Source organism: Anomalospiza imberbis, chromosome 2 (genome assembly GCF_031753505.1).
Source record: "Anomalospiza imberbis isolate Cuckoo-Finch-1a 21T00152 chromosome 2, ASM3175350v1, whole genome shotgun sequence".
NCBI lineage: Eukaryota > Metazoa > Chordata > Aves > Passeriformes > Viduidae > Anomalospiza > Anomalospiza imberbis.
In genome coordinates this window covers 31,448,795-31,476,369 of record NC_089682.1, presented here as the reverse complement: position 1 = coordinate 31,476,369, position 27,575 = coordinate 31,448,795, and the positions used below count along the sequence as shown (strand labels likewise).

The following is a 27,575-nucleotide window of genomic DNA, read 5'->3' as shown; positions in this document are numbered from 1 at the left end:
GTTAAATTATCAGGAGAAAAGTGATGATCTTACACTGCCCACTCCGCTCACATTATCGCACATCCCCGTGCCTCGGTGAGGTGCTGAAGGCAGCACGTTACAACAATTTCTCTAAGCAGTATTTGACTGATAACCTCCCATGTCCAAGGAATTCTGATTTTTTTTTTTTAAATCAACACTAGCACCACTCAATTCCTACATGGCATTCAGCTGGGATCCTGCAGACACAAAACCTTCACAAAACAAAAAGCTTTCTTTTTCCCCAATGAATTATTTTAAGGTCATGAAAGGATTTTTTTTGTTCCTCGTAAAGCAAGTTGTCTTTTTGTTTGAGGAAAAAGAATACACGTTTCCTCTTGTGTAGAAGATATTCTGATTGTATTACAGAGATCCTGCTGATGCACTTGCAGTGCCAAATAACCCTCAGGAAAATGAATTTTTCCAACAGTAAAATATATGGATTAACAGTTTAGAACACCCACACCCACTCCCTAATCCCCAGGGATAAACCCAACAAATTCCTAGGCCCATTAATTAGCTCGCATGCAGGAATGCAATGCCATGGATGCAGTACTGTGCAGTCAGGATGTGTTTTATCAGCTCAGGGGCTCTGACAACAATGCAGCGCCTTGGCAGAGCGCCGTGAATTCCGACTGAAGGCTCTCCAGCCAGGCTGGAGCTGCACGTGACAAATAAAGCAGTGATTCACAACTGAACTGCAGGGAGATGCTCTGGCAGGCCAGGAGCACCGTGGGGATGGGAATCTGCCATTCCTGCACTCTGGCAGCTGGGGGAAGGGAGCCCGAGGATGCTCCGGTGACATTCCAGGGTCATTGTTCCACCTCAAGAAGAGCAGAAATGGAGGGGAGGAGGAACAGTGGATAAGCTGCTGTGGTCTTCCCATACAGCATAGCTACACCCAATTACTGTCCCCAGTCTGCAAACTCTCTGCCTGTAATCCTTTTTAAACTAACATGAGAATTGGCTTCTCACTCTGAAATCCCACTTTATTTCAACATTAAATGAAAAATATTTAGGGGCTCCAGCCTGAGTCCACCAGAGGAACCAAAGCTATCAGCTTGTAAATCCCTATCCAAGCCTTTAATGAACTAGCAAAATCATCCTCGAGCAGTACCTGGGAACAACAGCAAACCCCTTTACTGGTAACTTATGATGAATAATCAGCTCTTTTCCAGGCACTTTTGCTGAAGAAACACCTTTCAAACCCGACCCACCCAAAGACAAGGCAACAACAGCTCCACAAATGTCGAGTGCTGCTTGTTTCTATAGAATCCCAGAGTGGTTTGAGTTGGAAGGGGCCTTAAAGCCCATCTCATTCCCACCCCATTCCATGAGCAGGGACATCTTCCACTAGACCAGGCTGAACTCAGAGAAGAGCCTAGAGAAGAAACAAGGAACTTCATTTTTAGGTGGCCTCACAAGTTATAAGTAATTAATTATACCCCAGTTGCCATAGCCCTCAGTCCAAGACATTTTTCATGGATGAATGACTTTTTAGGGAGTGAATCCTGGACAGAAATCCTGCTGATAAGGCCTCACATAAATATAGAACAAACAGAAACTGCAGTTACTGACTTCCATCCCTGTTCTGCTTTTTGAACTTTGCAATCTTGACATTAAAGATGTCTTATTTTTAACTTGAAATGACACACTCAGCTGTATAGAACACACAAAACACAACGATTCTCCTTGTTCCCAGCTGTGACAGCCAGAAAGACTGACAGACAGGCACAAGGAGCATGCTGAAGTGCCAAGGAATTTTCAGCCACAGTGTCCTGACAGGAGAAGGCAGCTGGGGGAGTCAGGCTCTGCTCCTAGGGAAAATTTCTTCCCCAAAAGGGTTGTAAGGAACTCCAAAATGTGAGAGAACTCTGGGCAGAAAAATTTGTGATTTTGCTCTGCTATCAATTTGTCTTCAGTTTTCCTGATTTTTTTGTACCTAACCTCTCCATTACACAACCAGACCACATCCAAGGCTAAACAGGACCCTAATGATCTCCCATTAGCCAAACTTCCCAGCAGAACACTTCCAAAGAAAGAAGAGGTCAAAACCTGCCATCAGCAGAAGGAAAATTTCAAAGGACCAGGAAACCAGCTGAATTGTTCCTTTTCCTACTCCAAATCTGTAGCTTGTAAGGACCCACTCCCCCATGGGAAAGCTGCAAAATGTCGACCCAAAGAAAGGCATTAAACAACCATAAAAGAAATACAGAAGTTTTAGAACAGTTTCTGTGTAATACCTCCTGACTGGATACAGCATGAATATGGGGAAAAAAGAGATTTTAAATGCTTGGTCTGTACAGCAGCAAGAGCTCACTCATCCTGTTTTACTGATTCTGCTCCAGAGGGGCACAGACCACCTACTCCCAAATTGGACACATCCATCCCAAATTGTATGGGGGATTTCACCCACTGAGCAATGGCAGATTAGGAGGCTCTGAGGACAATTATGTGGGATGAAAAGGAGAAAGGGAGAACCCTCAGCCTTGAATGAGCACATGGAACACCAATGTCTAGACAGTGCTGACACCTTTGTCTTTGGGAGGAGGGATTAGGGAAGCAATCTGGCTGTGCTGTCCCTTGTTTGATATGAAACCAGAAGACACTTGGGCTAAAGGCCTGGCCCTGCTCCAAAAACCACTTTATTATGAAGGAACTGAAGAAAAGGAGGTCTGTAAGAGTGAGAGTGAGGTTTCTGCCTGGCAGTCACAGCAATTAAACGAGATGCCTTGATGAGGAGGAAAAAGCCATCCGAATAAAACCCAAGGCCTCAAAAGAACAGGAGAAAGTAATTTGAAGAGTAGGTCAAGCCTCCCAAGGGGATTACCTTTCCAGTTTGAGACTTAATGCTGGAGACACGCCTGGAAAAGCTGACCAGTGAGATCCTGCCGATCCCACGATCACCCCGCAACGTCTGGATGCTCCAGCACAAGTCAAGTGTTAAAAGGGAATGTGGAAAACCGTGTGAGTTAGGATCAAAACAGGCAGAACTGGAAGGTTCCGTCTCTTCCTTCCACTCTCCCTTCTTCCCTTCCTTCCTCACTATGAGATTGCTGGGTTAAAATGTGTCTCATCAAACCCCAGCTCACATAAGAAACTTGAAAGATCCACTTCAAAGAGCTACTTCAGCAAACAAAGCATTTAAGTCAATTTAATGCTTCTCATTCTGGAAAGAACCACTTCCTTCAATGGGAAAGGAAAATAAATAACGGAGAGACAAAGCTGGGAACATTTGTGGGAGCTGGGAATAACCAAGCCCAGGCTGTGGCTGTGAAGAGAGGGGGAGCTTCCACTTCCCTGGCTGTTCCAGTGCTTTCAATATGATGGACTTCTCTCCAAGGATGTGCTGACTGAGAGTGAAAAACTAAACAGAAGCTCAAAGGCTTTCACTCTTACCCAAAAATCCATCTGCCAAACATGGCAGTCGCTGGAAACTCACTGCCCCAAGGACCTGGATGTGTTCAGGGAAGGCAGGAGGGAATACAGCTCTTAAATACCTCCATGCTTCTAAAGATATTTGTCATTTCATATCTGTGCTGCTGTTAGGAACCAATTTTTGCTAAAAATGTGTTTTAAAGGCAGTTCCCATCTCCCTGAATATCCAGAGGATATTTCCAGTTCAATACTCCAAAGTCCTACGGTACCACCATCATCTCTCCAGGCATGCAGGAAGAAGGCAGGGAGAAGGAACCTTCTAGTTCTTCCAGGAAATTAAGGCAGAGCTGGCGGATCCAACTGTTGGTTCCTTAAGGACAAGTTGGGATGGAAGCCCAATCCAGCCTTCTTTTTATGGAGCAGTTAATGTGATAATATCTAAGAGAGAAGGAAACTTTATACAGACAGAGGGAAATCTTAATTCTCAAACAGACGAGAGGCAATTACCAAAATTATAGCAATGGAATTGTTTTTTTGCAGTCAAGCATAATTATGGAAAGTCTGTTGGAAAGAAAGCTTAGGCTATGATTTGCATTTCAATTAATTTTCAAACTTTTGTGTGGAGAATTGATGGCCAGAATTGAGAAGTACTGGAATTACCAGACACTGAAATACATTCATCAATATAATATAGGATTTCCAAGGATACGATACAACACAAACAATGTTTTAGGGTTTAGGGCTTTCTTTTTTTTTTTTTTTTTTTTTTTTAGTTAGCCTGTAGAAAATAGATAAAGATGGAGAGGAAAAGAGGAAAATTAAAAAACCACCAGTGCTACCACTGGGCTCTGCTGGGTGGTACAACAGGATGGGAAGAAACTGGAATGAAGGAAGTTCCACCTGAACAAGAGGAATAACTTTGCTGTGAGGTGACCATGCGCTGGAACAGGCTGCCCAGAGGGGGTGTGGAGACTCCTTCCCTGGGGATTGTCAAAACCCACAATCCCAAAGATGGTGGACACAATCCTGGGTTACCTGCTCTTGGGGATCCTGCTTGAGCAGCGAGGTTGGACTAGATGACCTCTGTGTCCCTTCCAAGCCCAGCCATTCTGGGATTCTGGGATTCACATGCAGCTGAAGCACTGCACAATGGGCAGATCCAAGGCTCCTGAGAATATTTTCCTTCCTGAGGTTTACCAACAGTGCCCAAGGCTCACAGCAAAGCCTCGGGATACCGTTCCTGCCAATCTGCCAATCCCAAGTTATCACCTCCACATGTTAAAAAGGAACACTTCTGTACTGAACTATCTGCAAAGTTCTGCCCAATTGCCTTACAACTTTATTGATTATAATTGGCTCTTGCTCCTTCAGCCCAAGAATTTCACACAAAATTCCAATTATACAGTCCAGCATGAGACAGCCAGAGATACAAACCCTCTAACAAGCTTAGGCAAAAATCAAAGGGCTAAATCAAAAACTGGCTCACACCAAGTCTATTCTTTGTGCAGTCAACCAAGACTAATTAATGCTTTTAATGGCAGTTTACCCCTTTTGGCGCCATAAATCAGAGCAGGCAGCTTTTCTGAATTAACAAAAGAATCTGTGAAAGGTGTAGCTCATTAAGCACACTCCCAAATTCAAATGCACTTAATCAGAACCAGGTACATTGAGCAGGACTGTACTCCAGGAGCAGAGTAATCTGCAGGCTGTACATAGGGAACATTCATTCATCAACGCAAACAAGGCTGGCACGCCGGGAAGAGGGGCTGAATTATACATCTGAGAGAAAGGCCCCTGCTTCCAGCATGGCTTTTGTCAGGGCAGGAATGTGGAGAACACTGCGGGAAGGCGCTGTGGAAAGGTGGGAGGGACAGGGAAGATGTTTCCCATAAGCTCACCTCAGCCACAGAGCCCTTGAACAGAGCATGCTGCTGCTGCTGAGCTGTTGGAGCAGATCCAGACAAGGCACCAAGGTGATCAGAGGGATGGGGCAGCTCTGCTGGGAGATTTGGGATTGTTCAGCCTGGAAAAGAAAAGCTTTGGGGTGACCTAATGGTGACCCTCCAGGACCTGAAGGGACCTACAGGAAAGATTAAGACAAGACAGAACCTACAGGAAAGATGAAGACAGACTCCTTATAAGGGCCTGGAGTGACAGGACAAGGGGGAGGGAAGCCTTTTCTCAAACTGACAGAGAGGTTTAGACTGGGTCTTAGGAAGAAATCCTTCCCCGTGAGGGTGGGGAGGCTCTGGCACAGGGTGCCCTGAGAAGCTGTGGCTGCCTCATTCCTGGGAGTATTCCAGGCCAGGTTGGAACATCCCAGGATAGAGGAAGATGTCCCTGCCCCTGGCAGGGGGTGGCACTGGACAGGCTTTAAGGTCCATTCCAACCCAAACCATTTGGGGAATCTATGATGTACCTAAATACGCTGTAATAGAGCACATAGGGAAACTTCCTCCTTGTATAAGGTGATGAATTTATAAAGATTAATGACCCAGCATTTCATCCTAGGTAACACTCTTGCAAATGCTTTTATGAGTCAAATCCACTCCTCTAAAAAAATCCCCCTTTAAAATGTTTTTGCCACAGTTTCTTCCCAGTATCCCACCTAACCCTGCCCTCTGGCAGTGGGAAGCCATTCCCTGTGTCCTGTCCCTCCATGCCTTGTCTGCAGTCCCTCTCCAGCTCTCCTGGAGCCCCTTCAGGCCCTGCAAGGGCTCTGAGCTCTCCCTGGAGCCTTCTCCTCTCCAGGTGAGCACCCCCAGCTCTCCCAGCCTGGCTCCAGCCCTGGAGCAGCTCCGGGGCCTCCTCTGGATTCTCTCCAGCAGCTCCACATCCTCCTGATGTTGGGGGCCCCAGAGCTGGATGCAGCACAAAACTTGGCTTGACAGAAATCATTTTCCGTATCACATGTTCTCTGAAAGGAATTTTGTTCTCCAAAACAGAGCTGGCAATGCAGGAAAACTTCAGATCTGTGAACAAAGGATTTGCTCCTGCGCTAAAAAAAATTCATTAAATGATGTTCCCAACAGCATCGAAGTGTCCAAGAGCTGCTGGCAAAATGCTCCACTTCAGCTCTGGATTCAGTGCATTCCCAGCCCAGTGAGGAGCCCACCAAACTGGCAGAAATGCTCAGGAGACTTAAAGTCCAGGAATTTTCCACATGACTTCAGAAACATTGAGGAGCAGAAGTATAAAGTCCAGGCCCAGATCCAAATTCCACTCACACACACTGGATAAAAACCAGCCTAATGTAAAAGCACATTTTAAAATATTTACATCAAACCAAACCATTACAGAGATAAGAGAGGTATTTATAGAAACACATGGATTTTACACACACACACCCCGTGTTTAACTATTTAATTGCTGGAATTTCAATTAGGATTGGGGGAGTGGGGTATTTCCCAAGCAGTGGGGTATTTCCCAAGCAGGAAACAACCTAAGTAAGCTAAGACATGGAGCACTCACACATTCAAGTTTAACTCAATTTCCTCCACCTTTTGATTTCTGAATGAACACTGAGTCTAACAGTTCAACTCAAGATAAAGTCACCCAAAAGTAAATATTTGCTGGAGATCCCCAGCAGGGCAATCACAGCCTGGAGAGCAACCTCGATCTGCTTGATCAGTCAAATCTTCATAGGCTCCATCAATTCCACTCTTGAGCTTCAAATTTCTTAATCTGAAGCTGGATTGGACCAAGAGCCGTTGGAGCAGGAGCTTTCTTGTGCAAAGCCAACACTTCACATATTCCCACTTGAAACACAATCTTGTTCTCTGGATCTCCCACCCATCAGTTCCAGTCTTACTTTGTGTCCCTTCTCCCACCTCACCACCCACCAAACCCATCCTTGGCTTTGCCTCTCCTCTTCCACAGCCCTGGATTTCTGCTTCTCAGATCCTAAAAAAGCTGCACAGCCCAAACTGGGGAAAACATACAGAAAACAGGGATAAGAGCAGCTTCAAAGCTTCTTTTTTTTTTTTTTTTAATTTATCCTTTTTTCTAGTATGAAGAGAGGAAAAAGGGGAAGCAGGGGATGGACAGGGGATCACTGTTGTCGCCTCAAGGCTGGCAGAAGCAAAGAAAAGCTTTGCTGAAATCCTTGGCATTTTCTCTCTCATCCCACCTAAGCTGGGGTGGTGGGAGAGGCAGAAATATTGGATTTTGTCTGTACCCAAAGAGGAGGCATTGATTTAGGGCAGCTTTTCCCAAAGCAGGACTGGAGTGCTAAATTATTGTGAGGATAAGGGTCAGAGTGTACCCAAAGGTTTGATCCCAACACAATGCAGCAGACCCAAGAGCAGCTGACATTTAAAGTTCATGTCATTAAGTGAGCAGCAAAACATATAAAATGGAAAAAAACCATAGAGTCAAGGCTGGTTTTTCCATATTCCTGCACAAGAACAGCTGGATGAGGTCAGACAGACAATTCAGCCACCCCTGTGTCTTCTCTGCCCAACAGGGAAGTGTGATTCCCTAAGGGAAAATTGAAGGGCAGGCACACAGGGACATTTTCCCAGAACACTTTCCAGAGGGATTTCCTGAGGGAGTATGTTCCCATATCACAGCTCCTGTAGATAATGTTCTCCCACTGTTATAACATATTAAATTATCTTAGATATATATATACACACACACACATATATATGTACATGCTCAAAGGGCTTGCCCTGCTCAGGTCTCATCATGCTGGGATCTATAAACCAAAATAAGGAGTTAAGATAGAAACTGCTCCAACCAAACTACACTGCAAAGTTTCTATTTGAAAACTTTGTTTCTAGCTTTCTTCTCCCAAGAAACAGAAACTACTAGAAAACAATTTGCTGGTCTCCAGGCAAATGAAAGAATTTTATATCAGGAATGGTGTCTGTGTCAACCCGGGGAATATTGACCCAGCTAATGAACACAAGTCTCATTTTTAATATAAAACAAAAATGTATTATTTACTTGGAAGATATTAAGACTAATAAACACTAAAGAAAGAGCCCCTCTCACAATTCTTTATAGGAGCAGCACATAAGTACTGTGTGTTTTACTCAGGCTGCTGAAGACCTGATGTTTATTAACTTTCTAAATCAACACAATAAAACACACCAGGCACAGAGTGTTGCTGGAGCTTCAGCTTATGCATTTCTTGACCCTGAAATCACTTCTTATTTGAAAATGTAAAGTGCTTCTGTAGCAAAGTGAAAGAAGAGTCCAAACCCTATCAAACAGCAACAGCTGCAATCTCCACGGCATCCAAGGCTTTTCTGTCTGGAAGGAACAGGGAAAGGGTTTTGGGAAGAGCAGCTAAAACTGAAGGGCACAAAGACAGGATGAATTGGTACCTCTTGGACACGAGCTTCCTTGGGATGGAGATAATCCGGAGAGGAGTGTGCCTGGGCAGGGAGTCTTCACAGCATTCCAGAGCTCTGCAGCAGTAAGGACACACAAAGAGAGAGAGAAAAACACCCGTGAGGCTCTGTGGAAAACCTGCTGGAAGAAAACATGGCTCTTCCCAGCTCAGAGTGGTCTTCACCTCCACTGGAGCAGAAGGAGAGATGGGACATGTAAGAAATGCAGGCAAAAAAGGAGGAGCGCTGGAGCCGCAGGATACAAGGAGAGGGAAGGGATACCCGAGCTGGCAATAAGACCAAGGCCTTCCCAGCTTCCCAGAGGGAGAAAAACAAAGTCCAAGCTTTCATTTAAATACTTGTTTACCAGCTATTTGTCAGGATTTGGGACTAAACAGGTTTTATCCTGAGTTTTACATGTTACTCCTACGTCCTCCCTTCCCAGCTGACACAAAAGCTCTGAGAACTGAAAATGAAATCCCTCAAAATGAAGTGCAGCACCCAAAAAAAGCTCTCAAGGCACTCCACATACTTTATGCATTATAGGGAGGAACAGAAACCCTACTGTTCCCATTAGCGGGACCAGCTCCTTGGAACAGTTGTTTATTTTAATCAACCCAGTACCAAAAGTTTTACATTAAATATTTTTTCATGGTTTCTAACCACTGATCCTGTATTAGTTTACATTCACTAAAAAACACTCTAGGGGAGAAAGCAGGAGGCAGAAAACATTGAATCCAGTAAAACAACTGAGGTTTTTTTTAGGGAGTGTTGGTACATCCCACCTTTCCCTGTAGAGTTACACCACCAGACCCTTCCAGCCAGCTAATGAAACAGCATGAATTTGTAAATGAACAGAAAACAGTAAAATCTTCATTTTTACTGAATCTTTCTTCTTCCTGCCTCCTGCAGGAAGCCACCACCTGCCATCAGAGATGGCATCCTTGGAGAGAAGTCAAAACCCACCCTGCTGATGCTCCAATGTCCCAGTAATCTCAGCCCTGGTGCTAGCAGGAGCATGAGCACACTACGGAAAACGGGTCAGGGACATCTCCACCTGTTGCTTCCAAGGATGCTTGACTGCAGTATTTCCACATTATAAGAAGCATATTCATTGCTTGTAATTTAATTCTGGTTTCAGGCTTTTTGACTTGTTTTTATGGCCCTTCAATTCAGAGATAGAACCTTAAAATATCTTCAGGAGAAAGAGGAAAGCGTAAGTGAATTTCAGCAGAGACAGGGACTTGACAAATCTCATCCCATCAGGCTCTGCAGTGGCAAATTAGTCTTTCTCAGAGCACATTCTGTACTCAAAGTAGCCTCAGTACTTCAGGAGGTACCAAATATAACACAGCCCCATTTTAACTTCCTTCCAGGAATACACACACTCATTTATTAAGAAGACGTGGGCTGCAGCTCCACTTCCAACAGCTTCAGTAACATTCTGTAAAATTAAACAAATTACTCCTTTTGTGGCAAGAAAGAAGCTGAAAAGAAGTGTTCAAGCAAATGGGGGAGAAAACCACCTCCCTCACATCTTCCTCCCCCCTTGGATTTCGGGAAAGCAAGCTTTGCCCGCTGCACCAGGCTCAGCATCAACCACAGGATCACCAACCACTCCTTCTGCTGCTTTCACACCTCAATCCCCACACTTTACCATTGTTATTGCATTTCAGAGCTGCTTTGACACCTCAGTTTGCTCCAAGTCCTTATTTCGGGATGTTTTCACATCCTCATGTTTGTATAAACCAGGGAAGTCCATAGCTCTTGCTGACAAGCACTAAAGGTGAGTGTCCAATGGTGCTGAACATCCAGAGGGTTTCCAGGATTTGGCAGGAGGACAGCACTGCCACAGCCTTTAATGCTGAGGGATTCTCCAAACATTCCCCCTTTTGTTCAGCTCTAGCTGCTACAGAGAGGGAGAAGAACAGTCCCCACCTCTCATTAACCTTGGTGCTGCATCTTTCTTTAGCTGACACAGCATCAATATCTGCTTGCATTGTGCTGCCACTCAGCAGATTAACCTTTTTTTGGATTTTTTTATTTGGCTCCTTTTCTGTCTTTTCCTGACCAGAAGTCAAAATGATTCAGTTCAGAGGGAGTGGATGCTGCTTCTGCAGAGAGAAGCTGTGAAAAGCTGCAGAGAAGGAGGCTGTCCAGCTGCCATCACACATCCCTGCCCTCTGCCACCGCTCAAAAACTGGCAGGAAACAGTCAGGATCGACCAAATTTGGATGTATTTGCAGAAAAACAATCAGTCCCAATCAGTGTCTTTGAGTGGAAGTGCAAAGACATTCATTAGAGAGCAAGAAAAACCAAATGAATTTGGGAGAAGGTGTGCCTTTGGAAAATCTAGGGAAATAGCACAAGGCTGAGAAGTCCTGTTGGCACAACCTTGTTCATCAAGAGTGTCATCTGGGATTTAGTCAGGGAAAACTTCAAGAGCACAGAAAAATCAGCCCTGTCCTCTGTGGGGCAACCTGTGCCAGGGCCTTACCACCCTCACAGCCAAGAATTCCTTCCCAATATCCCATCTAGCCCTGCCCTCTGGCAGTGGGACACCACTCCCTGTGTCCTGTCACTGCAAGCTCCCATAAAAAGTCCCTCTCCGTCCTTCTTATCAAGTCAAGCAAAGACACCAAAGCAGGTTCCTGCAGCCCAGAATTCCTCCTTCCCTTCCCACTTTCTTCTTGTTATGAAAGAGATTAAATCCCTCAATATTTCCTAAGATTACTGCAGCTACTAAGAAGGGGAGCTCATTCCCTAATATCTTCATCAACTCCATGTGCTCTTTCAAGCAGCAAAACAAGATTTTTAATTCTATCCTCCCTCCTATGCCCCAAATTTAGTTTTCTTCTTTTATTTTAGTAGCTACACTTCAATGATGATCTTACTACAATTATTCTTCTATATTTCTCTTTTAATCCCTTATTTTCCTTCTGTCCACAAAACTGGACTCCAGTGATAGGAGCTGGGTAGATGGATTATAAAATAGATTGAGTTAATTAGGATGTGGTGATTAAAACACCTGCTTTGGTAGATTGCAGAGGGTTCTGATAAAATAGGGGTAGCAAAAAAACCCCACTCCACAACTGCTTATTAAATGAAGATAAAAACATTCAGCAAATGTCTGACATCCTGCAGGGTTAAATCCTATTCCACAACATTTTGGGTTTAGCCCTCTGAGTAACCAAACCCCACAAAATGGAAAGGGACAAATTCCCCAAAAGTCAATATTCACTTTCTTTACTGTCCATTTTCAACAATTTTCCCAAACTTCTTCTAGAATTGACTCTGGAATAATTATTTTCACTTGTGCAAGTTATATATTATAAGGCACCTCGGGGTTTCTAAGTCACCAATGACTTTGTAATGGAAAGAAAACAATTTAATTATCTAAGATTATTGTTAATTGAAGGAAATATTGACTGTACTGCTCACAACAATCAACCTCCAGTAAGTGCAACATTAAAAATTATATGCACCCGTTGTCTTAGAAATAAAAATAAACCTTTCAGCAAGAGCAGCCTCAGTGTAGCCTTTTCCTCTATTAAAAAATAATAATAAAATCAAAGCAAAACACTGCAACACGAGCCTTCCCTGCATTACAAAAGAGGGATTAATGAGAATCTATTTGGACACTGGGAAAAGGCCCTGGCAGGTTCATTGTGAAGGTTAATTCAGACACCTTTATTCACACAGGGAATGGAATTAAAGAAACAGAATTTAAAGGCAATAGTGAAGGGTGCAGTGTAAAGCCATGAACAAGCAGACACCACAGAGAGGATACCAGAGACATTTATCATGGAGCCTAATGCTCTTAGGACCTAAATTCTGGAAGAACAAGGCAAAATGTTAGTGAATACATACAGATTATCCAGAATGGATCTGAGTTCCATTCTGCTCAGGGCACATTTTAAAAAATTAAAAAATTAAAGATCCACCTGGAGCAACTGGAAGCGAAAACATCTGTACAAATACCTAGCAGGAAATAAAGGCATGGAAAGAATTCTGGAAGGCAGAGAACATTGCAGGAAACCACAGGGTTGCTCCTGGCTGGAAGCACCTTCCTGTCTTTCCTCTCCTTAAAACTGGCAGCTGCCTTTGGGCCATCGGCACCAGCCCAGAGCTGTACGGAGACCTGGATTAGGGAAGGGATCCAGGTTAAAATAACCTGGGTTTGCGGTTCCCTGATCTGGCTCACCAGCTGGCCCTGGGAGAGCTGGACAAGCAGAGCCCAGGGAGCCCAGCAGTGGGAAGAGGCACAGGAGGAAGGAAGCTCCCAGGGACAGCTTCACCCTGGAGTTAGGAAATACAGGACACAGCCAGAACTGGCATGGAGCACGAGGGGCAGCACCAGCAGGAATTCATCCTTGGATTCACCAAACACTGATGATGCTCAGGAGGGAAAGGCTCCCAGGGCTGCCTCCAGCTCCTGAGCGTCCTCCTGCCAAAGGCCCATCTCCAGCACTCAGCTGGTGGAAGAATTGGAATTGTTGGGAATCATCAGCATGGCTTTGGCCAGTCAGGAGGGGAAGGAGTTTTTAAGGAAGAGGGTGAAAAGGGCCATGTGCTTCAGCAGCACCTTGCACACATGTACCACGGGAAAACACCCCTCAGGAAAACTCCATGGAACAACACACAGTGACTCAACATCTCCAGGTGTGTAATGAGCTTCTAAAATTAGCTTCTTGAAACTCCAGATTATTAAATATCCCAAGATCCTCCTTCATTTTTTACATGCAGGATCAAAGTGACAACTCAAAAGGCAAGAAAAGTGAGGAAAGCATTAAACTGGCAAAGTTGGGCATTGTCCTTTCTCCAGGAACATCCTGTTGGCTCGGCCCCCAAGAAAGATGAGTGACACACATCAGGATTTTGAATGTCACCCCTGACCACAGCTCCCTTTGACATCACTTCCACTGTATCCTTAGAATAACTTTCCCACTTGGAGGATGCCAGCAGAAGGCCAGAAGGGCAGAGCTTAGGAAAAGCATCAAATCCTATCCGCATTTTTACTTACTCACAGTCACCGATTAAAAATTTAAAAAAAAAAAATTAAAAATAAAAAAAAAAAAAGAGAGAGTCTAATCCCCTGGAAAACTGGAGGGGTTGCTTTTGGAGCCAAAGAGCAGGAAAAGGACAACTGCTACTGAAATATCAGCACTGGGCTCCCTGCTCCTGCCAAGCCCTGGATTTCAGGTGCCGAGCTGGGAGTCAATGCAGCAGCAGGATGGATGGATTCAAGATATTTCAGTCAGACACTCTAATCTGAACTCCTACCAGCAGATAAGAGAGACTTAAACAGAGTGAGAGCTGGTTTGCTTTTATATTTAGCTCTGTTTAAAACAGACTCATTTCTCTAAGACCAGTCTTTCAAACATGCCAGTTTGCCAAGAAATATCGCTCTGTACCGCATCTGCCAAAGTTTGTAATCTAGAAAAATATACACTGAAGATAAATGCCCTCATTCTTGATTTTCACTTCATTGTGTTTAGAAAAGCAAAGGGCAGTAAATTCTAGTCCGGTTTAATAATCTACTTCAATTTACACGGGCCATCTTTTGGGAAGGGTTTGTCTTCAATCTCCAAACTCAGAATTAACTGGAATATCGGAAACATTCAGCTCAATGCACTGCTGAGTAGCAGAGTTTGGGGAGACAGATCCTACTGCTAATAGAGCACAGAAAATAAGCACTGAGAGCCCCTTCCAGTACCTAAAGGGGCTCCCTGGATCCTTCTCCTACCCAGATGAGCACCCCCAGGTCTCCCAGCCTGGCTCCAACCCTGGAGCAGCTCTGGAGCCTCCTCTGGGTTCTCTCCAGCAGCTCCAGGTCCTGCTGCTCTGTCCCTAGGGCTGGGGCAGCTCTGCAGGTGGGGTCTTACCTGGGCACAGGGGCAGAATCCTCTCTCTCAACCTGAATTCCAGGTTAAGAACAGCCCTTGATCCCTTCAGGATGTTTTTCCACTGCAGCCACACAAGGCAGCTTTGAAATCTCTTCTGCACTGTCCTCAATGGAAACATGACAACAAAATCAATTTGGAGATTGTTGTATTGACAGAGACACTTGCTGCTGGAGTTATTTCCATCTGAAAAACCAACTGAGCCACACTGATGAAACCATTGTTTAAACTGTGATTCTGCAAGGAAACGTTTCAGCTCTAGAAAATTCACCTATTCCAGATCTCATGTATGTCTCGGGAAAAGGAGTCCTGGTAAAAAAGGGCTTCACAAAACTGACTGGTCTTTTTTTATTTATCCATAAAGTTTCTCAAAGCAACAATTGACTATTTATCTGGTGTTTTGCCTTCCATTAGACCCATGGCACACACATTCTGCCATACCTGAGCAGCATCCCTGTGCTGAACCACACTTCATTAAGGAATTAATTGAGCGATTCAGACAGATTAGGTAGCAGTAAAAATTATTTTAAGGTAAGTAACTGCCTTTCCATAGAGGTGTTCCCAAAGTTCCCCACAATCTTTCAATGCCTTTAATTACTTTCAGTAACAAACTCACTTCAGAGCTTAAAAGCAATTTAAAATGAGTTAAGTCAACATTTCTTTCACTGGGGTTTATTAAGCACTTGTTTGAAGCAGTCCCAATCTCTCCTTCCCTTAGAAGTCATTGGCAATTTCTGTCACAGTAGACTTAATTTTTGTTCACTTAATTCCCTATGCCACACAGGGACAGGTATTATTACAGTGCTGGTGGAAAACTCACCAAAATTTAGAGTAATATTCCCCAGTTTTTAAAGAGATCATAGTGGGGAGGCCCCCAACACTCAACTACTTCACCTTCCTGAACACTGCACATGGATTATAAAAATTCCTGATAATATTAGAGCAAAATAACGAGCTTTCCTCCAGCCTTTGCAAAGGACTTTAATCATTTCCTGTTCCAATCCCAGCACAGACCTTGCCTAAGGCACATTAATCCTTACCCTACACATTTAGTTCCTGCAGTTGGGTCAGGTCACCAAGCAGGCCAGAAATGGTCCCTTATTAATTATTTGGTCGCTGCAGGGTGTGGATTTCCTCATTTCCAGCACTGCCATTTCCCAGGTTTCTGGTGTGCCATGGTGCTCCTGAACTTTCCCACTGGCTCCAACAAATCCACCTACTAATTCCAAACACTTTTCTGTGCTAACATCTTCCCGATGTTGTCCTCCTCCACCCTACCCCAGACCTACATATTCCACACGCTCCTCTATTTTATTTCCCAGTGCTGACTCCTATTTTAAAATTATTTTAACTTGCAGAAAAACACCCAGACTTCACTCCAAACAATTCCTAAAAGTGTATCTTTTTCCATTCTCCTTCATACAACAGGCAGTGTTGCAACTCTCACATTATTCAACACGGGGAAATGGCCTCCCACTGCCAGAGAGCAGGATCAGATGGGATATTGGGAACAAATTCTTCCCTGGGAGGGTGGTGAGGCCCTGGCACAGGTTTTCCAGGGAAGCTGTGACTGCCCCTGGATCCCTGGAAGTGTCCAAGGCCAGGCTGGACGGCGCTTGGAGCAGCCTGGGATGGTGGAAGGTGTCCCTGCCATGGCAGGGGATTGGAACTGGATGGGCTTTAAGGTCCCTTCCAACCCAAGCCATTCCATGATTCCATGAATTTCTTATTGTTTTACTTTCTTCCATGTAAAATGCAGCTTCCCTAGGAAAGGGCCATGTCAGATTTAGTGCAGAATGCACATCAAAAATAAGTTACACTTGATAAATCCTCTTTTGCTTCACCACTGGCTACAGTGAGAAATATTCCAAAGCAAAGGGTAGCACCTGGGCTTGTCTTCAAGTGCCCTTGCTGTACCCTCCCTCTGAGAGCCACGGAATCCTTCATGCTGGAAAAGACAGCCAAGATCATCAAGTCCAACCTTGAAAAGCTGGAAAAGCCACAATCAAGCTCCAGAGAAGCACCAATTCCTCTTCAAACAGCCCTGAAAATGTGCTGGGGGAACCACAAGAGAGAACGGTAGCAGCGCCCCTCTTGCAGAGATGAGAAATAAACCATATTAGACAGACCACAGTCCATTTTCATTAAGATATTTAGGAGCTCAACTCTCGCCAAACCAACAAAGTTAAATTCCTAAATTCCTCTGCAGATCCAGGCACCAGAGAAGCACAGTTCTTTGAGCTGGCTAGTTCACATTTAATGTTTCTTGTGTGTTCTGAAGACACCCAAATGTACCAAAACCTCCAAACATGCCACAGTCATCAAACCTTTGCTTCTACAATTCCTTTGCTGCTGTTGTTTCCACAGGAATTCCAGTGCAGGCTGTTCTGGTAGGGGTGACAGGTTCAGCCATTTTATGCTTTCAGCAATCAGAACACAGCTCCATTTTATTTCATGCACTGCAATCAGAGTTTTGCCCTTAGTTTGGCAGCTTTTTATACCATGCAATAACAATTAACTCCCTTTGGCATAATTTATATGAATCATTGATTTAATGCAGATAGCAAGGAAAAAGAAAAGACCTATTAAGTCATCTAAATGACCCAAGCAGCACCGCTGGATTGTTCTCAGCAGCACATTTGCTGTGCTTGTTTGAAATGTGCTTGCACAGCACAAGTACAAAAACTGTCTGCAGAGCAGACATGTTTCACTAGCAGATGCTCTAAGTCAACATAGATTGGAAATCTTCAGTTTATAACTAAATGTTGTACTGCACTTTCACTCCTCCAAAGAGGCTTTAATGCTTCTTGAGGGGGTGAGAAGGGGATATTTGTATTTCAGTAGAAAATACTTCCCTGACAATTTCCAAGCTGGATCTAAGGCTTGCATGTCCAAAGTAGGACCTGGAATATCCTGGGACCATCTCTTGAGAGGATTTGGATGCACTGCAAGAGGATGCCCCGTTCTAGGCATATAAATAAGACAGACATGCAATGTATTTTCAGGATGGGTTTTGGTGGGATTTTTGGTGTTGTGTTTTGTTTGTTTGTTTTTTACTCTCTAGAAGAAGATAAGGTGGGACTTCCCTGATGGAATCCCAAGAGCCAAACTCCTGGCAGACGTGTTCTCTAATCTAAATTTTTCTAATGGGGATTCCCATGTTTCCTCAGGCAATAGCTCAGGTTTGGGGTTGTTTTTCACGTCTCACCACAAGCTTTCCTTCCAATCCATCCATGGGTTTACAGATGGTGCATGCTACCCCACCTACCAAATACTTGAGAGAGAGAGTTTAGAAGTGTTGATCTCACTGTGAACCCTCAGGGAGGTTCACACACATCCTTGGGGTGGGATTGTTGGGGTTTTCCTGAGCATGGCCAGGATTTGGACACAATGATCCTTGTGGGTCCCCTTCAACTCGGGATATTCTGTGATTCCTGTAATAAGCAGCCCTCTGGGAACATTAAACCACTGACCTTTACTCATCCATCTCACAGCACAGCACTCCTTGGGATGTGGAAAACCTTCCTAAACCAAAGGGAACACCATCCACCCTCAAAGCTGCTCAGCTCCCTACTGGGAGCAATCAAGGAACTACCAGGAGTACTGTGGCAGAAGGAGAGGTGTTTGTAATTAAGCACCTCTGCACAAATGCAAATTAAATGTGCCCCGTGCTTTATTTGAGTTTAGCAGAGCCTGACTCTGCTTTTGCTGGCACAGCTTGGAAAGCTGTGACCTGAGGGGAGGGAGCAGAGGTTTGTGGAAGGAGTGCTAAAACAAAGCTAAGCAAAATCATTTCACAGGCCACTCCAAAAGCTCCCCTCTGTGTGCTTCCTTGACCCACTAAAAGCCTTCTGCAATAAACAGCCAAACACACAGATGTCCACGGCCCTCCTGCAGAAACCATTTGCACTGTAAACAGGACATAAAGTGGGGGGGGAGGGGGAGAAGCAATGCTGAGAATGTGCAAGAATTATAAGTCCTAAATTTCACTTTGTACCTCACACTGCAGTCACTGTTCCTTCACAGACTCACTGTTCCTGCACAGAAAGGTTCCTGAGTGGAGATCTATGATTTGGCAGGACCTTGAGAACCACCATGGGAAGAGAGACCAAAAACAGAAAAGTTGCTAAAAACAAGTGGGACATGAGAACAACAGCAAAGACCAAGGCAATAATCAGGAAAATGCTGTCAGGAAAGATACTGAAGAAGGATCACTGTCATGACAGCTAAGATCCCCAGATGACTGCCAAGACAAGGAGTTATTGGGAATAAATCACCTCAGAGCAACATAATCAATGTCTGTCTCTTTCTCACAGCAGTGACAACATGGTCCCTGTACCACCATGGCAACCTACAAGGCTTTAGAACAAAACCTCTGGGACAACAAATCCCAGATAACACTGACTTGTGTAGACCAAATCCAGGAGAAACTGGACACAATGCAATCCTGCACTGGATAATGGGAAGAAAATATTAGTATGTTAGTGACCACCAAATTCTGATTGCAAGCCCAGAACAGCAAGAACTAAGAACATCACAAAAGTGTCAATGAACACCAGTGATTCCAAAGCATCACCACGTGCCCATCTCTGCATCAGGACCAGAAGTGCTTCCATTGGACACCACCACAATTCCCCAAGCATGGACCAACACCTCATCCCACTCCATGGGTCAGCTCCTGCCCACTGCCCTCCTCAGCATCCTCAGATCGTCACCACCACCAGACTGACAGGGCCTGGCATGTCACATTCTGTCACATGTCATCAAATTGCTCTCATTGGACTGCTAATGTGATTATCACCATGGGTCCTACTGCAGGTTTGGGTTTTTTCCCCCAAGGAAAACAAGTTCTTTGCAGTCACTCTGGAGACACTGAGAGAAATGAATGTTGGTCCCCTGAGTATAGATCATTGTCCTTGTCACGATCATGACCACTGCTGCATCAGTATGCACAAGAATTAGCTCTAGAAAGTGTCTGTAATGTAAATTTTAACACTGAGAAAAGCCTCAGATCCTTAAAAACCTCTTTGCTCAGCTACAGTAAGGAAAAAGACACAGAGAAAAAACTTGTGTGAGTAATAGGAGAGATGTTCAGTGCTACAGATAATGCAGGAAAATTTATCCTCCCCCCTTTTTCACGGCCCAAAAATGAGTAATTATGTGCCAGGAGATATCATCTACTCCACAAATCACGTCACTGAAACTACAGACTAAAAATTGTTTTTAAGAAAGTCAATTTATTAGCGATTACTGTGCAGACAGACATATGAGTGCTCTTGTGTACTTGCTGCATTAACAACCTCTCAAAAGCTACAGGAAAAGGAAAATCAATACTGTGTATTTTTTCTCACATCAATTTATCTACTGCTGAAAAAAAATAACTCACTTCTGTGTATGCCACACATGACATATCCCAGGTTTCCTCTGAGCAAGGAAAATAAAACAAGCTTTTGCTGGTTTCATCCATCCAAACCCTGCCTTGCTGGACTCAGATGTTGCTTTTGATAAAACCTGAAATAAGACTTGAACAAACTCAGAGCAGTCTCAGGCAGCTTGGCACTGGTACACAGAGCCTTTTGTTACTGATCCTGTGGTGCTGGCGCAGGGCTGGAGCCCATTAGCAGTGAACGGTCCACTAAATATTTCATGATTCTGGATTTCAGACGTTTCCCAGGACAGGTTCTATCACCACAGATCCTACAAGCGGGCATGACAGTTGCTAAATAAAGGATATCATGCAGAGTGGCCTCCCCAAAGCACTCCCAGAGCCTCCAGCCAGGAACCAATCTCTATATTTTTTACATATATATGTCTCAAAAGTATGGGTTTTTTTTCCTGTCCAATTACAAAACACAAATTTTCTCTGCATAAAGTCTTTCAGGCTGCTACTTTGACAGGAATCAAAATAAATCCCAGGGTGGCATTCCCTGTCGAGCAGATTAATCTTGTTTCCTTCATTTTTTTTTCCAGGTCACCAGTTTACTTCCCTCAGCCAAGAGCGCCCCACAGACTCTGGGAGGGCGCCTAAAAGAGCTCTGCAGCCTCAGCATTTCCCCATCACTAAATCCTAAAACACTTCTGCCAGATCTCAAAAGGGGCAGAATCCTCTCAAAAACGAATGCTGCAGCTTTTGCTCTCCAGGTTGGTACAATTCCCAAAGACACGGCCTTGCTGCCTTCCCGCCGGGAACGCACGGCCACAAAGCCTGCCCGGCAGAACGTGGCCTTCAACAGCCATGGTCCAGCAGATGTTTGTACAAATCCACCCAAATCCATAGAGAGGAGTGTCTGGAGAGCCTTGCAGACAGGAACTGGGGGTGCTGGTCAGCTGGAGCCAGCAGGGAAGGCAAACCACAGCCTGGGATGCATCCAAGAGACGGGCGAGGGAGGACTGTCCCACTGGCCACTTCAGGCTGGACATTTGGAAGCATTTCTTTACCAAGAGGGTGGTCAAATGCTGGAAGTGGCTTCCTGCAGAGGTAGCCAATGCCTCCAGCCTGTCAGCAGCCCCTGGACAATGCCCTTAAGAACATGCTGTGAATTTGATCAGTCAGGTTTTGGTCAGCCTGGATGATCCCTCAGGGTCCCTTCCAACCAAAGGAGCCTGCTGGATTCTAACGCAGGAGAGAAACCCCGAGGACTCGAGCTGAAAAGCTCAACATGTCACCTTTGCTCAGGCACCGAGGGGGACACCGAGGTGCTGATCCTCCTCCCAGAGACACTTCCATGCCCACTTGGAAGCATGGCACTCTCCCAGGCAGCCGGATAATCCTGCCCAGAGCCGGGCTCCTTAAGGCAAAGCAGCTTTGTGGGCCGCCAGGAGCCACCGGCGCCTCAGACAGACCGGCCTTCACTCTCACAGCCACCTTAAGCTCATTGAAGCTCCAAATAACACGGCCAAAAATGTTCCCTGAGCTTCAGTGATCCACAAATGGTCGTGGCAGCACAAGGAGAGGTGGGAACAGAGCTGGAGAAGACATCCCCTGGTGGGAGCCTGCCTAGGGACACCAGGTAGGCCGCTCTTGGAGATGGGGAGCCACTGGAACATGGTTTGGCCATGATTTTTATTCTCTGCCCTCATCAGAGCTCACACACCAGCACTTCTCCTCCTCTCCTGCTCCTCTGCTTTGTATGACCCACTCTCCCTCCCCTGCCCTGCAGCCATGTGGTCAAAAAGTAATCACCACCGAGCTCCAAAGTCAAATGTCCCCATCCATCAAACGCCAAAACCTGGAGCAAAACTTGGTTTTTAATCAAAATTTGGCTGATGTTGACCCCTGCACTCACAACCTGTGAGGAAGCAGCCGACGAGCAGATGTCACTGCTGGATAAGCCTCATTTCTTTAGGAAGCTAAAAATGGAACCAGCCATCACCATCATCTATGTTTAGACCCAATATTCCAAACAATCCCTGTATTTGCAGTTCTTTCTTCCCCCCCTCCCTCCTGAAGCTATCTCTGGCAGAAGAATTAAACAGCTGCCACTGAGAGCAGGAATGGAGTTAAAAGCTGAAGAAAATGCAGCGCTGGTAGCAGAGGTGACGCACCAGCTGGATGCATTCCAGGTCACTGCAGCCTGACAGGCTCTCCAAGAGGACATCCCAGTGGATCTTGGCGGCACAGTTGGATTTTTCCCCCACGTATGCAAAAGCTATAACTCCTATGGAGCCAATCATTTCAAGCTGGAAGCCCTGCAATTCATTTTTTAAATGGCTTGCCAATCAGGTTATTATGTTCAAGCTAAGGGAGGAAAAAACCCTACAGAAAGACTTTTCATGGGGAAAGCATTCTGCTTGGGATTTTCCTTGTCTTCCTGTGCCAAATTGGCAGGAGAGCTGTATAATTACAGTGCTTTTACAAACAAAATTAATGTACAGCAAGTCTGTACATGGCCACCCTCCCATCCATGGATTTTATGGAGAACAGAGCAAAAGGATGCCAGTTTTATTTCACAGGGAAACCACTCTCTCAAAACAGGAGTATTTTTAAGTAAAATCCCTGTGTGGTGCCACAGATTGTAGTCCCCTCTTCCATTTTAAAAGGCAGACAAACTTCACAACACAAGAGTCACAGAGAACAGGGACAGCATCCCTCAGATCTGTGTTCCCACACAGGGATCAGGATGCAGGATGCCCAGGAGTGGCATCAACACATGAGATGTGGCCATAAAGACAGAAGAAGGGCAATTATGGATGTTGCTAAGCATAAAACCTTCTTTTCTAATATGTCTGACTAGGAGACTCTATTTTTTAGACTAAAATATAACCAAATACACGTGTCAAAAGCCAATTCTTAAAAAAGCCACCTTATTATATATTAAAGGTTTATTTCCCTTTATTATAGCAGCACATCAGTCCCACTAAGATCCACAAGCAGCTTCCAAGAATCCTCTGCTGCTGTCACAAATGTTCATTCTGTGGATCCTAATTTCTCTTTGTTTTCCCTGTCACATTCAATATATCTCCTGTTCATGAATTATAGACTTGCCTGATTTCCCTAACATCACCCACGAGTCTACAGGAATTCAGGAACCCAGCAGACACTGGGGAGGTCCAAGTCCTGGATGCTGAGACTCCTTTAGGATGAGAACAGACTAAGGCACGTAATTCCCCCCTGACTGAGCTGGCCACATTCCTTTCCCTTATTTTCCCTCCAAAGTTCTCCACTCCTAGCAATTCACTCTCGAGGTGCTGAGGAGGTGAAGATGACACAAGTGTGCGGTCCCAGACTGGTTGGCATAGGATCCATAGGATACCTCACAGTGCATGCTCCAACATCATGCCAAACCATTTTACTCCATCCAACCACTGCTCCTGAAAGCTGAGCAGTGCAAGGGACACTCTTGAAGGACAGGGCCATCCAGAGGGACCTACATGAGCTCGAGGAGCAGGAGATTCAAGGGAATCATGAGTTTCAGCAAGGCCAAGTGCTGTGCTGCGTTGGGGTGTAAGAACAAACTGGGAGAAGAAGTCATTGAGAACAGCCCTGTGAAGAAGGATTTGGGGCTGCTGGGAGATGAAATGTGAAATGGCCCTGGCCATGTGCACTTCCAGCCCCCTAAGTGTGGTCATGGAGTGCCTGGAGGAGCCAGTAAGAAAGATGGAGAGAGACTATTTACAAGGGCCTGGAAAGACAAGACACAGGGAAAGGCTTCTCACTGCCAGAGGGCAGGGATGGATGGGATATTGGGAAGGAATTCCTTCCTGTGAGGATGGAAAAGCCCTGGCACAGGGTGCCCAGAGCAGCTGTGGCTGCCCCTGGATCCCTGGCAGTGCCCAAGGCCAGGCTGGACAGGGCTTGGAGCACTCTGGGACAGTGGAAGATGTCCCTGCCCATGGAATGGGTGGCACGGGATGGTTTTTAAGGTCCCTCTCAAACCAAACCATTTTGGGATTCTGTGACATGATTCAATAATTCCCTATTTCCCAGCAACATGAGACACATCCCCATTTGCACCAGATTCACAATCCAGATTTTTTTTTTCTTTTTTTTTTTTGGAAACAGAACAAGAGCTGTCATTTCAGCAGCACCCCCACAACACTGGGATCATTGAAGAATTTCCTCAGTGACCTTTCAGCAGCAGATAAGCACACACACTCCTTAAACATTAACTCCTTCCAAACCCATATTCATTTCAGCATTTTTTGGACACTGACACACCTTTAATTTAGAGTAACAAAGGTCAAAAACATTCCACTGCTTTCTTCAGCCTGGGAGAAGCTCAGCACAGCAATTAAACCACTCGTGTGGAGTTAAACACAAGCTCTAGAGCTGCTGCACCGACAGCTTCTCTCCAGCTCTTCATGGTCCTTTACCAGTGTAAGAGGCTTTGTTTTTATTGTTTTGGGTGGTTTAAGTCATCTTATATATACTTCCCTGGCAGTTCTCTGGGGGGGGGGTGGGGAGGGGGAAACAATTTTTTAAGAGGATTTTAAATTATTTTAATCTGAAGAGCATTTCTAAATATTTCCCACTATACAGCAAAAACAATCTGTTGTTGTTGGTACATTAATCTGGCGAGCACTTGAAGGGCAGAAACACAATGGGGTGAAATTGTTACAGATGGCCTCAGGGTTATTCCAATACTTGAACAACTGGAATAATGGGGTGGAATTAAAAACATGGGCCCAACCTTAGGAAACGCCTCACGATAAGATCACGGTGCCCAAAAAGAGGAACATAAAACTGTTGAAGAGGAGACAGTTGTGGAAATTAAAAATGAGCCTTGTAGAAGCACAAAAAGTACTTCTAGCCCAGATGGAAAAACCATCCATCCTTTTCCACTCAAAAAAATAATAACCAGCAGGAAAAATTATCTTCCTTCCATTTGGACAAGTAAAATTTCACAAGGTTACTGTAGAGAACAACCCAGAACTGGCAAAATGGAAGAGAGGAGAGATAATCTAATAGGCCTTTTCTATCTAATTTTTATGATTCTTATGAAAAACGACCTGAATAAGTGAAGTTATTTGCCCTTGTCCTCTTTGTTCATATTGGATTTAGTCATGAGGGAAATCCTGCCAAGGATAGTATGTTATACTCAATTTACTACCCTTTGTGATTGCTCTGTAAAATATTGGATACATGATAGGAAAGGTTATGGAGGTTTGGGGCGGGGGTTTTTGCAATGGAAAAAGAAGGAACACATTGAGCACTTGCTGGCAGTAAAAATTAAGACAAGAACTGGTGGAATTTTCTGAGGAGAATGTTTATCTATGAGTTCATGTTCAAAGGATTGTATTTAACCAGAATACGGTATAACTTTATAGAAATAGCAATTGAGTATTAAACAAACAGTCTCTTGCAACATTGCAGCTCCAAGTAGGTCACAAATAACACTGGAGTCAGTAGCTCCATCTCTCTGCTGCACAAACTCTGTAATTGCCAGAAGCTGAGGTTTCCTTTGAATTCCCAGTATTTATTATCCTGCTACTTTCAGACTCTCGCCGTTAATCATACGGTTGCACTGCTCCTGCTATTACAGCAGAAGGCAAGAAACCAGAACCTGCTCTTCCAGGCTTTGCATTTGTTGTAGCTGACTAACACTGAGCTGCGAGTCCCCTCAGCAGACTCCTCCCGTGGAACCCACCCCTAGCCCCAACATCTGCACCGACAGAACCTGGGTCACGCTTGGTGCAGCCTGTGAGCCATAAATAACACAGAGAACTCCAGCAAAGCCCAGGTGCAGCCGGTCACCAGCACCACTAACCCCTTCTCAGGGACCCCAGCACACTGAGGTTGCTTTCCTAAAGCTATAAAGGCCAACCATAATGATGCAGGATCTGTTAAATCCTGGGAATGCACTGTGTTGTAAGATTCCAGGGAGAAGCTGGGGCATTCCTCCCTTACCATTCAATCCTACCCCAAAACCAAGAGCCTGGGAACTTGCAGCTGCGCCGGATTGTAATAAGTGGTGTCAAAAATTCCAAGCAAATGAGTACCACATGTCTGGGAAGCAGGCCCTTTTCCTGGGCTGACCTTGGAGGCTGAAGGCTGCCCCTTTCCTGACAAAAGGATTGCAGGAAGAAAAACATCCCGAGTGCTGCCGTGTAACCACGCGGGTGAGATCCTGCAGCCCTTTGCCACAGAGAGCATGAGTCGAGGGTTTGGGATGAGATAAGAACCCATTTCTCAGGAGCTTCCTCAAAAGCTGAATGGACTCCACAGACTGGGTCTTGTTCCCCCACAGACTTTGGGTTTTTATGGGGGATTCTATAAATCACTGCTGCTGTGGCATCCATCCCCCATGGATTTATGAAGGCTGTTCTTGGAATGGATACTGGGAGACAAAGGCAGAACAAAAGCCCTGACTCACCTTGTGGAGGGTGGATTTTTTGCTGCCATTGGAAAGATGGAAATGCTCTTCTCTGGCTGTGTCAGACATGAGCATCAGAAGGCCTGGAAATTATACATGTTACTCCTTAACCTCTTTCACAGCACAGTCCTTCTGACCCTTTACTTGGGATTAAATTACACACATTTACAAAAACTAATTGTCTACAACGCATTCCAATTACAAGTCTAATTATACTTATCTAACTGTTGCCTGACTGACTTGGTCTGGAATCAAACCATGCTTTTTGCTTTATTCCATATTAAATTGGGCTGAAAGGCTTTCTGGAGTTCTGGAAGTTCAGAAATAGATAAAATAGAAGCATCTGAAGACTGAGCAGATAAAAGACCAGGCCAACATAGAAGAGCTTTCCAAGCACACATCAGAAGGATCCATCAGGATTTAATAAATTTTGGATTCAATATCTTTACTTTTGTTTCCAAAAGACTAAAAGAAAAAAAAATGCTCAGTCCCAAGCTTCAGGAGGGTCTTTCATCCAAAGAGAGGATTATGTCAGTCCCTTCTGATCTTGGAACATGTAAATCCATTTTACACTACTTTCCTTTTTGGAGGCTCTGAACAAGTCTGTCAAAACCTTGCAGTTATGCATTAAGGCAATAACTAAAATCAAACAAACATGTCTCAGTGGGTTTAAAGCAATATGGACCACTGTGCTCAAAGGACAAGCAATCAATGACTCCACATCCAGCTGACAGCCAGAAACAAGGAAAACAGGGCTGGTACTTGGACTTGTCCAAAACTACCGTGTTACTACTTGAGTAACAACACAGGCTGATGTTAAGAGGAATCACAGGATTCCTAAAGGGACCCTAAAGACTGTTAGAACTCCAACCTGGCCTGGGACACTGCCTGGGATCCAGGAGCAGCCCACAGCTTCTTTGGGCAACCTGTGTCAGGGCTCCCCTACCCTCACAGCCAAGAATTCCTTCCCAATATCCCACCTAACCCTGACCTCTGTCAGTGGGAAGCCATTCCTGTGTCCTGTCCCTCCATCCCTTGTCCCAAGTCCTTCTCCAGCTCCCCTGAAGCCCCTTTGGGCAGTGGAATACTCTGGCTGGCCAGTCAAGGGAAGTAAATAATGTCCC

General features: G+C 44.9%; 1 protein-coding gene across 4 annotated transcripts in view; it reads right to left on the bottom strand.

Annotated features, from left to right (window-relative positions):
* FAM168A (family with sequence similarity 168 member A) overlaps positions 1-27,575 on the bottom strand; it is a 129,679-nt gene that overhangs the window by 81,670 nt on the left and 20,434 nt on the right. Inside the window, exons 2-3 of one of the 4 annotated variants that reach the window (XM_068180424.1) lie at positions 26,452-26,534; positions 8,730-8,813 (exon numbers count right to left, since the gene is read on the bottom strand). The exons of 1 other annotated variant lie outside the window; for it this stretch is intronic. The gene's annotated coding sequence lies outside the window, so the exon portion shown is untranslated. Of the gene's footprint in view, positions 1-8,729; positions 8,814-8,920; positions 8,971-26,451; positions 26,535-27,575 lie in introns of those variants that run through there. 2 more of the 4 variants (XM_068180425.1, XM_068180423.1) reach the window with 2 other exon arrangements.